The sequence below is a fragment of the Symphalangus syndactylus genome, chromosome 7 (assembly GCF_028878055.3).
Source record: "Symphalangus syndactylus isolate Jambi chromosome 7, NHGRI_mSymSyn1-v2.1_pri, whole genome shotgun sequence".
NCBI classification, from domain to species: Eukaryota; Metazoa; Chordata; class Mammalia; order Primates; family Hylobatidae; genus Symphalangus; species Symphalangus syndactylus.
Window position 1 is genome coordinate 112,085,201 of NC_072429.2, and position 19,688 is coordinate 112,104,888.

Genomic DNA, 19,688 nt, shown 5'->3' on the forward strand with positions numbered 1-19,688 from the left:
ATGTCTGGATTCTGAGTTTGATCAGGCTCTACCATTAAGTTACATTGACTCTCATAAGGTTAAGCCTATACCATATCACATTGATCATTGTGACCCAGTATGGTGTGGATCACAACTCCTGAAGTTCATAAGAAAATTACACAAAATAGATTCTTAGATACGACAAAACATCAAAAGCTTCTCTTATTTATAGTTAATTGCTTACATGCATGTTTGTATATTTCAAAGTCCTTTATCAGATATGTTTTGTAAATAATTTATCTCATTCCATGGCTTGTTCTTTAATTCTTTTAATGGTATCTTTCACAGAGCGTTTTAGTTTCTGGTTGCAGCTGTAGCAAATTACCACAAAGTTGATAGCTTAAAACAATAAAATTCTGCTCTTTCCCCATTCTGGAGACCAGAAATTTAACACCAATTTGACTAGGATGTATTTCAGAAGGGCCTTGTTCCCACAGGCTCTAGTGGAGAAGGAGTTCCCTGACTCTTCTAGTTTCTGGTGGCTGCTGGCTTTCTTTCGTGGCTGCTTCGCCCCAATGCCTGTTTCCATCTTCACATCACCTTCTCCTCTTGTGTGTGTCTAATTTTCCTCCACCTCTCACTAATAAGAACTGAATTTGGATACCACTCAGAGAATCCAGGATAATCTCTTCATGTCAAGACCCTTAACTTAATCATATCTACAAAGATCTTTTTTTTCTTCCAAGTTCACATTTACAGGTTCCAAGAATTAGGACCTGGTATCTCTCACTATACATTTTCAGCCTACTATATAGATAAGAATGTTTTTAATTTTAATAATGTCTAACTTATCAATTATTGAATTTCATGGATTTTTTCTTTGGGGATTGTATCTAAAAGTTATTATCAAACCTGAAGTTACACAGCTTTTCTCCTATGTGTTCTAGAAGTTTTACAGATTTGTGTTTTATATTTAGTTCTATGATCTATTTCGAGTTAATTTCTATGAAATATGTAAGGTCTATGTCTAAATTTATTTTTAATATGGATGTTGAATTGTTTCAGCACCATTTGTTAAATAATTCTTATGTGTTTTTATGAGTATAATTGTTCTGCCAGCCATTGGCTTACTTATCCTTACCAGAGTTGGCTTTTAAAAAGAGCTGTTAGGCTGGCAAACTGCATAAGGAGTCAGGACCCATCAGTGTGCTGTATTCAGGAAACCCATCTCACGTGCAGAGACACACATAGACTCAAAATAAAGGGATGGAGGAAGATCTATCAAGCAACTGGAAAACAAAAAAAGGCAGGGGTTGCAATCCTAGTCTCTGATAAAATAGACTTTAAACCAACAAAGATCAAAAGAGACAAAGAAGGCCATTACATAATGGTAAAGGGATCAATTCAACAAGAAGAGCTAACTATCCTAAATATATATGCACCCAACACAGGAGCACCCAGATTCATAAAGCAAGTCCTGAGTGACCTACAAAGGGACTTAAACTCCCACACAATAATAATGGGAGATTTTAACACCCCACTGTCAACATTAGACAGATCAACGAGACAGAAAGTTAACAAGGATATCCAGGAATTGAACTCAGCTCTACATAAAGTGGACCTAATAGACATCTACAGAACTCTCCACCCCAAGTCAACAGAATACACATTTTTTTCAGCACCACACCACACCTATTCCAAAATTGACCACGTAGTTGGAAGTAAAGCTCTCCTCAGCAAATGTAAAAGAACAGAAATTATAACAAACTGTCTCTCAGACCACAGTGCAATCAAACTAGAACTCAGGATTAAGAAACTCACTCAAAACCGCTCAACTACATGGAAACTGAACAACCTGCTCCTGAATGACTATTGGGTACATAATGAAATGAAGGCAGAAATAAAGATGTTCTTTGAAACCAACGAGAACAAAGACACAACATACCAGAATCTCTGGGACACGTTCAAAGCAGTGTGTAGAGGGAAATTTACAGCACTAAATGCCCACAAGAGAAAGCAGGAAAGATCCAAAATTGACACCCTAACATCACAATTAAAAGAACTAGAAAAGCAAGAGCAAACACATTCAAAAGCTAGCAGAAGGCTAGAAATAACTAAAATCAGAGCAGAACTGAAGGAAATAGAGACACAAAAAACCCTTCAAAAAATTAATGAATCCAGGAGCTGGTTTTTTGAAAAGATCAACAAAATTGATAGACCGCTAGCAAGACTAATAAAGAAGAAAAGAGAGAAGAATCAAATAGATGCAATAAAAAACGAAAAAGGGGATATCACCACCGATCCCACAGAAATACAATCTACCATCAGAGAATACTACAAACACCTCTATGCAAATAAACTAGAAAATCTAGAAGAAATGGATAAATTCCTCGACAAATACACCCTCCCAAGACTAAACCAGGAAGAAGTTGAATCTCTGAATAGACCAATAACAGGTTCTGAAATTGTGGCAATAATCAATAGCTTACCAACCAAAAAGAGTCCAGGACCTGATGGATTCACAGCTGAATTCTACCAGAGGTACAAGGAGGAACTGGTACCATTCCTTCTGAAACTATTCCAATCGATAGAAAAAGAGGGAATCCTCCCTAACACATTTTACGAAGCCAGCATCGTCCTGATACCAAAGCCTGGCAGAGACATAACCAAAAAAGAGAATTTCAGACCAATATCCTTGATGAACATTGATGCAAAAATCCTCAATAAAATACTGGCAAACCAAATCCAGCAGCACATCAAAAAGCTTATCCACCATAATCAAGTGGGCTTCATCCCTGGGATGCAAGGCTGGTTCAATACACGCAAATCAATAAATGTAATCCAGCATATAAACAGAACCAAAGACAAAAGCCACATGATTATCTCAATAGATGCAGAAAAGGCCTTTGACAAAATTCAACAACCCTTCATGCTAAAAACTCTCAATAAATTAGGTATTGATGGGACGTATCTCAAAATAATAAGAGCTATCTACGACAAACCCACAGCCAATATCATACTGAATGGGCAAAAACTGGAAGCATTCCCTCTGAAAACTGGCACAAGACAGGGATGCCCTCTCTCACCGCTACTATTCAACATAGTGCTGGAAGTTCTGGCCAGAGCAATCAGGCAGGAGAAGGAAATAAAGGGTATTCAATTAGGAAAAGAGGAAGTCAAATTTTCCCTGTTTGCAGATGACATGATTGTATATCTAGAAAACCCCATTGTCTCAGCCCAAAATCTCCTTAAGCTGATTAGCAACTTCAGCAAAGTCTCAGGATACAAAATTAATGTACAAAAATCACAAGCATTCTTGTACACCAATCACAGACAAACAGAGGGCCAAATCATGAGTGAACTCCCATTCACAATTGCTTCAAAGAGAATAAAATACCTAGGAATCCAACTTACAAGGGATGTGAAGGACCTCTTCAAGGAGAACTACAAACCACTGCTCAATGAAATAAAAGAGGATACAAACAAATGGAAGAACATTCCATGCTCATGGGTTGGAAGAATCAATATCGTGAAAATGGCCATACTGCCCAAGGTAATTTATAGATTCAATGCCATCCCCATCAAGCTACCAATGACTTTCTTCACAGAATTGGAAAAAACTACTTTTAAGTTCATATGGAACCAAAAAAGAGCCCTCATCGCCAAGTCAATCCTAAGCCAAAAGAACAAAGCTGGAGGCATTACACTACCTGACTTTAAACTATACTACAAGGCTACAATAACCAAAACAGCATGGTACTGGTACCATAACAGAGATATAGATCAATGGAACAGAACAGAGCCCTCAGAAATGATGCCGCATATCTACAACTATCTGATCTTTGACAAACCTGACAAAAACAAGAAATGGGGAAAGGATTCCCTATTTAATAAATGGTGATGGGAAAACTGGCTAGCCATATGTAGAAAGCTGAAACTGGATCCCTTCCTTACACCTTATACAAAAATTAATTCAAGATGGATTAAAGACTTATATGTTAGACCTAAAACCATTAAAATCCTACAAGAAAACCTAGGCAATACCATTCAGGACATAGGCGTGGGCAAGGACTTCATGTCTAAAACACCAAAAGCAATGACAACAAAAGCCAAAATTGACAAATGGGATCTCATTAAACTAAAGAGCTTCTGCACAGCAAAAGAAACTACCATCAGAGTGAACAGGCAACCTACAGAATGGGAGAAAATTTTTGCAATCTACTCATCTGACAAAGGGCTAATATCCAGAATCTACAATGAACTCAAACAAATTTACAAGAAAAAAACAAACAACCCCATCAAAAAGTGGGCAAAGGACATGAACAGACACTTCTCAAAAGAAGACATTTATGCAGCCAAAAAACACATGAAGAAATGCTCATCATCACTGGCCATCAGAGAAATGCAAATCAAAACCACAGTGAGATACCATCTCACACCAGTTAGAATGGCCATCATTAAAAAATCAGGAAACAACAGGTGCTGGAGAGGATGTGGAGAAATAGGAACACTTTTACACTGTTGGTGGGACTGTAAACTAGTTCAACCATTGTGGAAGTCAGTGTGGCGATTCCTCAGGGATCTCGAACTAGAAATACCATTTGACCCAGCCATCCCATTACTGGGTATATACCCAAAGGACTATAAATCATGCTGCTATAAAGACACATGCACACGTATGTTTATTGCGGCACTATTCACAATAGCAAAGAGTTGGAACCAACCCAAATGTCCAACAACGATAGACTGGATTAAGAAAATGTGGCACATATACACCATGGAATACTATGCAGCCATAAAAAATGATGAGTTCGTGTCCTTTGTAGGGACATGGATGAAACTGGAAAACATCATTCTCAGTAAACTATCGCAAGGACAAAAAACCAAACACCGCATGTTCTCACTCATAGGTGGGAATTGAACAATGAGAACTCATGGACACAGGAAGGGGAACATCACACTCCGGGAACTGTTGTGGGGTGGGGGGAGGGGGGAGGGACAGCATTAGGAGATACACCTAATGCTAAATGACGAGTTAATGGGTGCAGGAAATCAACATGGCACATGGATACATATGTAACAAACCTGCACATTGTGCACATGTACCCTAAAACCCTAAAGTATAATAAAAAAAAAAAAAAAAGAGCTGTTACAGTATGATGTAGGGCAATCTCCTAAAGGAATTAGACTAAATTTTTTTTTAAAAAAAAGGATCTGATACAGAAAACATATAAAGCATGGGGACAAGAACAGGGATGGATGTAATGACTCTGTGTATAGTTGAGGAGAATATTATTATCATACTGCTTTACCTTTACATTTGTATTCTTTAAGTTATCATCTTTAAAAAGAACACGAAAAGAAAAAAAAATTTGAATGTGGAAATGAAATGCTAGCCTAAAAATATTTTACTAAAACATGTACTTCAATTTCAACAAGTTCTAGTTTTTTGAAGGAAAATACCCAAATTAAATTCTGACAATGGACATATATAAAAGGATTAAAAAGAAAATAAAATATTTGGATTTAAATGAATCTTTAAATGATACCAGCTATACTTGAATATTTCTTGATGCAGTAATTTAAGTGTGAATTTTTTTTCTTATTGTTATATGTTCTCCAAAATATATCTGAGATCTAAAATTTACCATGTCATGGAAATTTGGAAAATGACACAATTCAGTGTAAGGCTTTGTTGTGGCTGTGTTACTCATTCTGTGCTAAAACTATATTTTTTAAAAAAGTATTAGCCTAGAAAGATACCAAGACATGTTACATCACAAAAAAAGATTCTGCATTCAAATACTATTGAGAAGACTTATAAAAATTAAAAGGTTTCCAGACCACAAATATCTTAAAGAATTTAGCTATTTACTCTGTTATATTCATTTTAAAGTGAGAATGTATAGTACACCAGATTTATCAAACAAACCGTCCTTGGAATTCTTTTCTTTTTCATGGAGCATCTCTCAATATCTCTCAGGAGACCAATGTTCTGTAGAATACATTTATGTGAAATGTTGAACTATAACAATGCCCAAGGCAAGTACCTAATGAGCTTTCCTTAAGGAAAATGAGCAAGGGTTTATGACTTATCATGGTAATTAGAGTGAAGGTAAGCAGAAGGAAATTTTAAATAACTCATTTTAACATGGAAGAAAAAAATCAACCAAAAAAGCTGAAAACTAAACTGCTATTAAGGATTCAAAAGTGTCAGATTCTTGAACAGATCAACAGCTTTTGAGAAAAGTTACCTTAAAAGTAACTCATAAAATAGCTATATCTAAAATAATATATTTTCATAGTTCAGGAGTAAAAATAAAAGTGTTATTACAATAAGTTGAATTTGCAAACCAGTCAAAGGATGAAATGTATAATCCTTTAGAGACAGAGCTTTACATTAAAGTTTCAGTTTTACCTCATTCCATGTAACTTTGGTCAGAATGAAACTCAGAACTTAAACTAATATGTTGAAACAGCATCACAAAAAAAGATGTCTTACATTGTATTTTTAAACTAAAAATAGATTATGTACATTTTAATTCAATATTTATAAATCATAGATCTTGGCTGAGCTGTTATCAGTATCATATCATAATGTTACAAGATAAATGATATTCACTGCCAGCAAACAACAATCGGACCTGAACATAGGTTTCTATCTGAAATATATGTGCCTGTCCCACTGTGTCTGTATAGGTGAGTTTTGTCAATAAAATAATGAGACTGTCGTTCTGTTATAATCATCAGTCTCAATGTGTCAGCATATTTCCATCAATCCATATAATCTGTCATTTTTATATGTATCACTTTTTAAATAGTAACTGAATTTTTCAAGTTGAATGCTACAACAACAAATGATCCAAAAACCCACCAAATTATATAATTTTCCTTATAATTTACAACATATCCAGTTTAATCAATACATTTAAAAAATATTTAGCCAAGAATACTTTTATCCACATGCTAGACAGTTGGCATTTTCACCGTACCAAGTACTCCTAAGACTGCATCTGTTTCACCAGAAAAGGTGGGGGCAAGAATACTCTAGGATCTGATGCCAAAATATATCAGTATTTTAGGCAACATTAGCTTGTTGTCCATGTTGCCCCAGGTTTTATTTTTATTTTGTATTGTTTACTTCTATTTTTGCAGGAGAAAGAATTTCTTTGCGCAGATTTTTGCTTTTCATACCTCACCAAAGAGCCCTCTGAGGGTTTATTCACAGAGATATTCTTTATAGGACACAAGGATAAATCTGGAGGAGAGACACTAATTTCGAACACATTCATTTTGTTTCTATAGAGTACCTCAATGCTCCCCCCATTAAATTTCCTTGTCGATAAATAAAAATACCAGAAATATGATGAGGAAAACCAAACCAAATACCTTACTAAGAACTGTATTTGATTTAAAAGATTGTTTTATACAATAATTTTAGTTTATAATCTGCAATAGTGAAAACAAGCATGGCCCTCCATCTTCCAATACCCCCAGTGATTTAAAATGCAAATTTTCTTCATTTTGTCTTGTATCAGAATTGAGAACAGCTAATCATTTTATGCACATTTGAATGCATTTCTTGTTTCCAAAATGATGTCTTGAGAAAACCAGAAGCTTGAGTGTATATCATGTGTGTTTATAACACTGATAAAATCAGTTTGCTCAGTTACATGATTTACAATATAGAAGTAAAGCTGGAAAATTTTTATAAACTTTTCTAAATGTAACCTATTGCACCTTAATATCAACTGTATCTTGGGATAATGTGTTAACCATGAACAAATTACGCTTGCACAGTGATTATACAAGATAAAAACCAGAGTTATGGAAATCACTGGTGTTAAAGATGTTTTTTCTCTATAGTATTTAAATATACAACAAAATCATATTTATTGAAATTAGGTTATTCCCTTTAAGCTAAGTTTTCAAAACAGCTTTCAAAATATGTTGAAATGAGTACTTTTTTTTAAGGCTGAGAGCAAATATTCTAGATAAATGTGTGATTGAGTCAATTAAAACAGATTTACAACATACTTCCAGGGAATAATTAGTCAAGTTAGTATTTCCCTAAATTGAATGAATGCTTTCGGATAACACTTATTATTATAAAATATAATTACTTATGCTATCAAATTTCCAACACATATTCCTGTTTAGAAACAACGGAACATTATCCATGTTTTCTTCATTAGCTATACTTATTTCATTCAACTTGAGTTCTGGAATAATATATTCTTTTTTATATCTTTAATTTTTTCATGAAGATTTTAAACCAATTATGAAGAAAGTAAAATAAATCCCCATCAGAATTTTGCCAAATTTACTTCTTTTTAAATATTTTAAGTATATATGTTATAAATTTATCCATTACATTATTTCAAAGCCCAGATATTGCTTTACAATGTCTTGTACATAAATTTACCTATTATAACTTAAATGACAATTATGATTCTTCCAAAATTCAGAAGCCGTCTTACTGAAATTGGAATATTATCTGAACTCTTTACCATGATCTAAAAAGACATTTCAAAATTTGGTTCCCACATATCTTAGTAACTTCATTTTACACCATACGCCTTCTTGCTCTCTTCTTGCATCTGGCCTCCTTTATATTTCTCAAACAAGCCAAGCCCTTCCATTCAGGGCCTTTGCACTTGTTATTTTCTGTTTTTGGAACAGTCTAATCTCCTGAATGCTGTATGACTGTATTTTTTCATAATTCAAGCCTCAGTCCAAACCATATTTCTTTAAATAGACTTCCCTGGCCCACCACATCTCAAGTGTCTTTGCCTCTTCCCTGGATGCTGTCTAGCACAGCCCTTGTTTATTTTCTTCATGATAATTGCAATCTAAATTATTTTATTTATTTATTTACTTGCGTGTTGTCTATTTCCACCAATGAAGTGGAAACATCATGGGGGCTGAGTCCTATTGCTACCTGCTGATTTGCTACTGACTGCATCATTATTTGGTACATAAATATTTGTTGAATAAAGAATGAAAAAATTAACTACACTTCCTATTTGTCCTCCTTAGGAAGCCAAATGAAAATTTTCTTTTCTCACATAATTTTGGGGCAAAATGGCATAACTTGGCCAACTGCCAGACTACCAAACTTCTAAAGCAACACTTTCCCCTTCTGACTAATACTAACTCACCTTCCCAGCTGTGTTACAACAGAATCTTTTCATTTGATTGACTCCCATGTGATGTCAACCTCAGGAGAGATGTCTCAAGTTCCAAAGCCAGATGGCCATTTCCAGGGACTTAATAGATATGCTGGCTCTTGTCATGGATAAGTTTGAATTACTAGACTTATCACTGGTCTTCAGTCCCCAGAACTTTACACTTAGCAACACTAAGCAATATTACAATGTGTATCTCTATGAGTGTGTATGTCTTCTATAATTGATAACTTCCTTTTGCGGTAAGTTTCCTAGAGGAATATGGATAAATATGTTTATTTATATAAAGATGTTAATGTGTTACCTGTCCTTATATATCACATTATCTTCTAAAAACTCAACTTTAACACAAAATCCAAGTGATCAAAATGTTTAACCCTTTTATCTGCAGTTATAAGGTTGAGCAGCAATAACATTGGCAAAGTAAGTGGTGCCCTGATGACACAATGTCAATAATCTTGGCTTTCAAAACTGTATTATGAAGACCTGATTCTGTGTCCTAATAACTGAATAATATTTACATATCATTTATAATTTTCTATCAATGCACACCATATCTAAATTCATATCTAGTCCTACTTTTATTATCCCTTAATCTTAGGTATTTTCCAATGAAGGTAATATTTTCTGGGGAAAATATCTGCAATTGCTGATAATAGTGAAGCATTACAGAGAACCAATGAACAGTGGGTTTGCGTTTCTAAAAACTAATCCTCGAATGGAAACAACTGCATTGAAATATAATGGAAAGTGTCCAATAAAAGTTATTCATAAATATAATTTAATATGTGCTTAATGGTGGCAAGTGAGGCAAACAAAAGGAGAATATTACTCATTTTCATTCCTGATATCAGCATGTCTTTATTATAGTAAATCTCTATCAATTTCTCACCATATTTTATAGAGAAATGATTCAGGTAGAAAATAATTTCGCCCACATTTTAGTTAATCAATGCACAGCAGTCCCAAGGACTGTGTGATGATAATAGTTATAAAATAAAATTTGAGGATCCAAATTATTAGATAAATTCTTACTATCTACATTTATCTTGAATCTATTTTTATTGGCTTGAGAAAATAAGAACTTTCTCCTCTGATAAGATATAACCTCACTCCTGTTAAATGGCTGTCATAAAAAAGATAAAAGATGATTTCTGGTAAGGATGTGAAGAAAAGGAAACTGTTGTACATTGTTGGTGTGGATATAAGTCAGTACAGACATTATGGAAAACAGTATGAAGTTTCCTCATAAAATTAAAATTAGAGCTACCATATGATCCAGCAATCCCACTGCTGGGTATATATCAAAATGAAATTAAATCAGTAAGTCAAAGATATATCTGAATTCCCATGTTTATTGCAGTGATATTGACAATAGCCAAAATATGGAATCAACCTAAGTGTCCATCAACAGACAAATAGATAAAGAAAATGTGGTATAGATACACAATGGAATATTATTAAGACACTACAAAAGAATGAAATCTTATCATTTGCAACAACATGGATGAACATGGAAGACATTATGTTAAGCGAAATAAGTCAGTCACAGAAAGACAAATACAACATTATCTCTCTCACATGTGGAATCAAAAAAAGTTAATCTCATAGAAATAGAGAATAAAATGGTGATCGCTAGAGGCTGAGGCAGTTGGCAGTGGGGGATTGGGAGATGATGGTAAAAGGATACAAAATTACCCTTACATAGGAGGAATAACTTCAAGAGATGTATTGTACATGATAACTATAGTTAATGATGATATACTGCATTCTTGAAAAATGCTAAAGAGAGTAGATAAATGTTCTCATCACAAAACTGCTAACTAGGCCGGGCGCGGTGGCTCACGCTTGTAATCCCAGCACTTTGGGAGGCCGAGGCGGGCGGATCACGAGGTCAGGAGATCGAGACCACGGTGAAACCCCGTCTCTACCAAAAATACAAAAAATTAGCCGGGCGTGGTGGCGGGTGCCTGTAGTCCCAGCTACTCGGAGAGGCTGAGGCAGGAGAATGGCGTGAACCCGGGAGGCGGAGCTTGCAGTGAGCCGAGATAGCGCCACTGCACTCCAGCCTGGGTGACAGAGCAAGACTCCGTCTCAAAAAAAAAAAAAAAAAAAAAAAACTGCTAACTATACGAGGTAATGTATATATTAGCCAAATTTAATCATTACACAATGTATACATACTTCAAAACATCATGTTGTACATGATAAATACATATAATTTCATATATTAAAATAAATATTTAAATAAATTTGAAAAAAACATGAAAGGATTGCTCACAAAAGGAAAAAGATAGCTGGCAGAGTAAAAAACAATATTTACACACAGAATACCTATAACAAACTAAAGTGGCAAGTTGTTGAATATGACTGGAACATAAACTTGTGATGTATCTTCCAGCCTTTTATTTAAAAGATAGAATCTAAATGACCTTGTCAAATTGTGATTAGGTCTTTTTTTTTTTTTATCTTGTAGACAACTGTAGAATCAATGAAGTTACTGAAGGTTAACTTCACAAAAAAGGTATATTGTGAAAGATCATTACAAATCATTTATTGAATGCATGTATAAATTTTCTCAAAATTAAGCCATTCACAAACACATTCATCCCATCTTTCAAGATATATTCCCTGCACCCAATCTAGGTTACTAGTTCATTATATGCATTCATTTCTCAGTTATTTTACTATGTATGCTTCTCTGGCAATAAATCTCTTCCATCCCTATTGATATTCTTACCCTATTACACCAACATGCCATGTTTACTGAGCTATTCTCAGGTCTTCTCTAATACTCCATAAAGTTTATATTTTGCCTGTTAAAAAAAACTGCAGCTCTGAAGAGTTTGGTTGCATCATGAAGTTACATGCAATAAAGTCATTGTAAGATTAATAACAAATTATCTTTATTCTAGAAATCTGTCTCAACGTAATCTGTGGGAGGAGAAGAGGAATTTCAAATATAAATGAAACAAGCTTGGCCATGAAGTTACAACTGTCTTACCTTTGTTACAGGTATGTGGAACTTAATCATATTATACTCTCTACTTTTGCATATATTTGAAATTGTCCATAGTTTTTGAAGAGTAATCTTCACAAAATATATGTTATTTCACAACAATTTAGATGATTTTGAAATAAATATGCCATTTTTCTATTATAATGAGTTGCTTACATATTTGTCTTCTCAGTCGTATTACTCAACTACTTCCTTTTTGAGGATAAAGCCAGTATTCTATTATTTCTAAATATTTTTAAAAAAACATTTATAAAGTAGCTACTTAATAAACTTTAAGTGGAATATTGGGAATATCAATACATTTTATACCTTTAATTTTTGGTCATATATATTTGTAAATTACGAATAATAAATATTAAATACATATGCATCTGTGCAGTACCTGTACATATGGCAGGTTCTAAGTCGCCTCTGACAATTCCATGAATGAAAACAGAGGTACCATTATTATACATTTTTGCTTGTTCTCTCAACTTTATATTTTACCCAAATCAAGCTTATTCTTATTCATCTTTTTATTATTTGCTTTTGCATTGCTCAGATGGCAATTGCCTTGAAATTCAGTGACAGTGTTTATAATGTTAATATGAGTCAATAACGGTAGAAGGTTATCATGATAAATCATAGTGGGATGCAGGCAAAGAATCACAGATCAATTATATCTAAGAATTACAGAGTGAGTCTTTAAGCAGGGAAGAATAGTGTCAGCTACTCAATTTGGAAAGGGAAATAAACACACTCAGATTCCTAAGAGATCTACAAAAGTATTAAAAAACTGAAATAGGCTCTATGAAGAACGGTGGAGTGAATTGTGGTTTTTAGCTTGTAAAGCAAAAAGCCAACAAGGAACTTAAGACTTTTCACATTTATGGACAGGTATTGCTCATATGGGAGTATTCCAATGAGAACAATATTATAGCAAGTAGAACTTAAAAAAAAAGATTTTAGACTTACATGAATATTAGGAAAATGCTAGTGATAGCCTACAGTTCCACACTAGTTAAAAAAATTAAGTTGAAGTCAAGATTATTTAATCCAATGATTAACTGTTCACTCAGGATTTTTGACTCTGCAAGGCCAGGTGCAATTTTTATCTTATATTTTAAATATTTGGGAGGTAATTTTTTATATCAGAGAACAAGCTAGTTTCCCAAGGTATCTTGTAATTTAAAAATTGTATGAAGTACGATATCATTTTGAAAAAGTTCACATTTGCACAAAGTCCATAGTTAGTATCCTTTGTTATCTTATTATTCTTTGTGGTTACCATATTAGGTCGGTAAACTTAGTTGGTCCCAGGTAATTTAGATGATTGAAGCTACAGGGGATGAATACAAGTATTAATCCACTAATATTTTGGGCTTCAATTTCTACATATATGAAATGAGAAGCTGAATTGGAGGATTTTAACTTACCCTTCTGCTAAATTTCTAGTGTTTCCTGAGTTTTTTAGGCCCTGATTTTTAATGCAAATGAAGCAGGCATGCAGCCAGCAGGGGGAGCCCTGATCTTATCCCCCAAATTATACAACCTCATAGATGTTGGCACACAATTGTTAAGTAAGATGATTGCTGTATTTTATACCATTCCAAAAGCATAGAAAAGATACATTTATACACAGTTTTTAAAAAGTAAAAAATTTAGAAGTGTATTACGCTGTAAAATCTATCTAATGGCATAAAATAATCTTAACTGTTTAAAATTAGCATTTTCATTTAATCTTCAACGGGATTAGCTACTAGTCCCAACGCCACTCTAAAGCAGAATCCAATTCTCTAATCCTTAAACAACAGTAAAGGAAAAAATTTTGGCTAGAATTAGACACACACAGATGGTATTCCTATATTCTGTGCTTTCATATGTAACACCTGCTTCAATCTGTACTCAAAACCACTCAGGAAAAAATAAAATCTTTGCATTTACTTACTTGAAAAAATAATTTTTCTATTGACGTATTTAAAAATAAAATAATTGGTGATGTTATATTTGATTTTATGGACACACACACACACAAAGCCTTTTTTATTTTGATTCCTGTTTTACTCCATTGGTACTACACAGGCTCACTCACAATATTTTTCCATTTCAATTTCATTTATGTATTAAAATTGCTTAAATATGTATATGTATAAAAATGCACACAGTCCAACACTTTCAGCTTACATTATATGTGTATATATATTTATATATATACACATATATACATTTATTTATGAAATAAAGATGTTTATTAATTAACTTTACTGGTATTTTGAAATTTTGTCTACCTTTTTGGGTTAATAATTTTCCTTCAATGTTACTAACATGAAAAATGGGAAAGGACCTTAGAATTTGTCACTTTTGAGTCATTAAAAGATACGAAAACCTAGGGTATTTATCACGTATCTAAGGCATCACATGAAGTTGCTTAAAGAGCTGAAACTATGCCTAGGTCACCTGACTCACAGACCAATAGATACGCACTATGATATATTGTTGCCTGTAATCTATACTACTCCTTTGGGGAGAGTTGTCCATATTCTTTATATCTCAATTTCAGTAAATGTATATGAAAGAACTATGTGACATCTCATTTCTGTGAAGCCACAATGGGAGTTGATGAATTAAAATTTAACTGAATATCTCTCTAAAATTCAGGTCCAATTAAATATTTTTCTATTAGGAGGAATATCTCCAAATTTATATCTCTCTCTCTACATATATCTAGATATATAATATCTAGATATGTGTGCATTTATCTCAATATCATCATCTATCTATATTTACATTAAAATGTACTTATGTAAAGTAAATAATGCAGAGAATAATGGGATATACACACTTTAGCATATGGGTACAGACACAGAAACACATATATTTGAAAAACATTACAGTCTGATGATTAGATTATGAAAGATATTAAGAAAAGTATATGTGGCAATGTTAAGATTTAAAATAAAAATTTTAAACCTATATGAAGAATACATTGGCATATATTCCTTGCATGTTTTTGAAATATTATTTTAATGAATGAGACAAGTTTGAATTCTTATTCAGACCACAGCACTCTTACCCTCAGCTTCCTTAAATTTTTTCTACAGATAAGAAGGTTGGTGCTAGGAAATAGTGAAAAATATAGAAGTTCGAATTTGCATTCCTCACCTGTCACCCTACTTTCACGTACACTAATATTTAATAAATGTGAATAAACACATTAAAAGTAGGCGTATCAGACAAGTGAAACCTAGTGAAATACATATTTTTGGAGTAAGACATTTTCACAGTTTTTCAAATCCAACATCGATATTACTTATAATATTTTGAGCTCAGCTGTGGAGGAATTGAGGGCATTTGAAAGCATTCCTAATATAAATCAGCAAGAGTTGTTGATTTAATTATTTAACTCTCCTTCTGATCTTACTACTTATTCTATTATTCTTTGCGTACGCTGCCATATGCACCTTGTTGTTAAAAAGTAAAAAAAAAAAATCAATAAAAAGAACACCATAATACCATGAGGATCTGGCATGAGTTTAAGATTAATGCTGCCTATACCTTTATCCGTGGCCAAGCACTTATCATTGTGTTTGTTTTTACAGTTGGAAGACAGCGTTCTACAAGTTGATATATAAAACAACTTTTTATTTGAAAGTTGTGACCATCACATTACCCTGCATAAAAACAAAGGGTAGAATTTTATGTTATATACAGAAGTTTACCAAAATTTCTCTATGGCTTTTCCTCACCTACAAAATCAATCTGAAGATAATGGTGAAAAACGATGTCATTCTAAGAATGGAGCATCACTGAATAATGGGACTAGATAAGAGGTATTCTGCCTAAGGAAATCCTAATTTGCTCCCCAAATCATTGCTAATATAGCTCACAAAATAAAGAGTTGTTACACCACAAAACAGGCTTAATAACATATAATGATGTCCATATTGCTGTCAGTCAGTTAGCAAACACATACTGAGTATCTACTATGTGCTAATGTCTGCCAAGAGCATATTTTTAATATGTAAAATTCACTTTGAGTTTAGACTATAATTTAGAAGTTATTTCTCCCCCTTCCACTGAAAGGAGTAGGCAGAGTTCAGAGGCAGCCAGTAGAAAACACTTCAAGATGGATTCAAAGCCAAAGACTATTTAATACAAACACACACACACACGCGTGCACGCGCACACACACACACACACGTGTCATGCCGAGGAAAATGAGAAACTATCAATACTTTATGAAGAGCATTGAAAGATGGAACCCTCCTTAGCAATGAAGCTAAGAGGGACCATTGAAAAATGATTGTTCCCCAGAACAATTTGCTAATTGATGAAGAGTCAGCAGTTGGTATTAGCAAGATTTGATTTTTTAAAATTCTGCCAACATAAAATACGAGTAGCTTATGTAAGATTAAAATATGAGAGAAATGACCTACATAAGAATTAGAAGAACATACAAATGAAGTAAGAGCAAGCCAGGATAATTTGGAACTAGAATAATGGTTTTCATAATTACTTAAAGAAAATTTGAAGTAAGTATCAGAAGTCTTATATAATCAATTTTTTTATGATATTTTAATTTTTTTACCAAAATTTTAGGCAAAAATGGTGCTGTGTTCTTTTAATGTCATATTGGAGCACTGTCTAAGATGCTCACTCAAGGATGATTTAATTATCTATATGAATATAACTTTTACTTTCTCAACTGGCAAATGATTAAAGCACAGGCTCTATGAAATCATCTGTTCTTGATTTTTTTCTGGTAAGGAAACAATTATTTTCCATCTAGTAGAAAAGATAACCTCAGAGGTGACTGTTATATTGCCCTGTAGGACATTAGCCTCAGTTTTCTATCCTTGCAATCTGATTTCAGTATTTTTTCTTTGATACCTATACATTTTCAACATCTTAAATACATTCTGAACCAGTTTTAACACTTTGATGGTTTAGTCACTGATGAGTTAAATAAAATTTTAACTTGTGTATATTCTATACTTGTGTGGGGGTAATGTTATTTAACTTTTTAAAAATCATACTTTGACAGTTTAGTAAGTTATATGTAGGGAGTTATACTCAGTATGGAGTATCGAGTGATGTTTATCCAATTATTTGGTTATCTTCACACAACCGAAATGGCAAAGATCCTTCCAAATGTGGTTGTAATATTTGCCTAGCTGTAGTCCTAATAATGATGGCAATCTGACTCTTTCTACCAGAATGAAAATACATATAAGCAAGATCTTATAAAGAAAGCTATTTTGTTGGGTAAGAAGTAAATCTTATTTGTATTTTAACATGTTCTTAATTAATTTGTACAGCATTATTAGTATTATAACCTAATGCTAAAGTAAAACTTAAGGTTTTCTAATATATTTTATTTATGTAAGAGCACTTAAGTTTATTTAAAACTACTTTGAAAATAAAGCAAATGTAGTTTTAAAATATAAACAAAATCTACTTGATCTAGCAAAATCTTCTTATTTAAGATGAACTCAAGCTCATTGTTTTAATAAGATGACTCAATGTCTTTCATGAATCTGGACATTTATAAATTTGTTCATTTGAACATAGAAGATAAAATTTAATTATTTTTAAAGGCAGGATATATATATGAAAAAAGTAGGTTCCTGAAGTAGACAAATACTTCCAAGTAGCCTTTGAGGCATAAAAGTTATTTGATTGATGTACAAATTTCTAATAATTAATTTTTCTTTAATATGAAATATTAAAACATATCTTTAATAATTTGGTATGTTTCTTATATAAGAGGGTATTTAAAAGTAAATATATGTTCAAGAACTGTTAAGTAATTCATATTTTGATTCAAATAATAATAACAAAAAATATATTTTGTAGAAAATTTGTCAGTTCATTCAAAAACTGCGAGGTGAGGGGTTGGAATGTACAAGACACTTAACAGTAGGTGGCAAATGCTGTCTTCTGTCTTTTCCGTATTATTTATGCATTTGCTGTCCAAAATAAACTAATATGTAAAAAATACAACATTGATATCTATTTTTTTTTAATCCTCATCAAAAGAAAGTTTACCACTCTCTCTTTCCAGACCTGGTCAGGCAGGAGGCGCCATCATGGGAGTCGACACCCGCCACAACAAGGACCGAAAGGTTCGGCGCAAGGAGCCCAAGAGCCAGGATATCTACCTGAGGCCGTTGGTCAAGCTGTACAGGTTTCTGGCAAAGGAACCAACTCCACATTCAACCAGGTTGTGCTGAAGAGGTTGTTTATGAGTCGCAACAACCGGCCACCTCTGTCCCTTTCCGGGGTGATCCGGAAGATGAAGCTTCCTGGCCGGGAAAACAAAACAGCCGTGGTTGTGGGGGCCATAACTGATGACGTGCGGGTTGAGGAGGTGCCGAAACTAAAGGTGTGTGCGCTGCGCGTGACCAGCCGGGCCCGCAGACACATCTTGTAGGGAGTGGGGCGGGGCGCGGGGCAAGATCCTCACTTTCGGCCAGCTGGCCCTGGAGTCCCCCAAGGGCTGCGGCATCGTCCGGCTCTCCGGTCCTCGAAAGGGCGGAGGGGTGTACCCGCATTTGGCAAGGCCCCGGAAACCCTACAAACCCTACATCCGCTCCAATAGCCGGAAGTTCGAGCGTGCCCCAGACCGAAGGGCAAGCCGAGGAAACAAAAACAAACCACCCTGGGTCCTACCCTCTTATTAAAAATAAGATGCTGAAAAAAAAAAAGTTTTACCTTCATTAACATAATTTTCTTTTTAAAGCCGAGGAAACAAAAACAAACCCTGGATCCTACCCTCTTATTAAAAATAAGATGCTGAAAAAAAAAGTTTTACCTTCATTAACATAATTTTCTTTTTAAAGCCGAGGAAACAAAAACAAACCCTGGATCCTACCCTCTTATTAAAAATAAGATGCTGAAAAAAAAAAGTTTACCTTCATTAACATCATTTTCTTTTTAAAATACAGAAAAGAATAAATTATTTCAGTATATACATAAATAAAATATTCCAGTTGTAAAATAATATCTGAAAGCGATTTATCTATTTCTTATCAATTTTTGGAGATGCTGATAAGTGAGAAGTGAAATCTAGAGAACTAACATTACAGTGCAAATTGGGAGCTTTCCTAGGATTTTGCCTTATGTGCCAGCTATCTGAAAGCTGAGTTTTAGTTCATTTGAGCTATATTTTTAATCCAAAGAAGGTACATATTTCAATTTTTCTACGAGTTTGTGTTAGACGGTATTTATAAAACATGCAAATATTTATTTTTACAAACAATAGAAACTCTAATTTTAGCAAAGCACCACACGTGGAGTTGGACCATCTGCAATTCAGTTCAATCATGCTAACTAGCTTTGAGATCTGTATTGGGTTTCAATACCATTATGCATAAATAAGCTTTCAACCCAAAAGTATTGTAGCAGATTGGGTTGAGTAATGATTTATCTGCCAAAAGTTATTTATTCAATACTTTCAAACTAGCACCTAGACGAAAAAATATTAAAATATATTTTCTAAAAAATAAACTTGAGGAGCATGCCTGAAAACGGTGAGATTG

General features: G+C 33.7%; 1 protein-coding gene and 1 pseudogene across 3 annotated transcripts in view; one reads left to right on the forward strand and one right to left on the reverse strand.

Moving 5' to 3' along the window:
• Nucleotides 1-19,688, reverse strand: part of CSMD3 (CUB and Sushi multiple domains 3) — a 1,218,611-nt gene that overhangs the window by 1,138,787 nt on the left and 60,136 nt on the right. The gene's annotated exons all lie outside the window — the stretch shown is intronic.
• On the forward strand, nucleotides 18,228-18,909 carry LOC129487000 (large ribosomal subunit protein eL18-like; annotated as a pseudogene).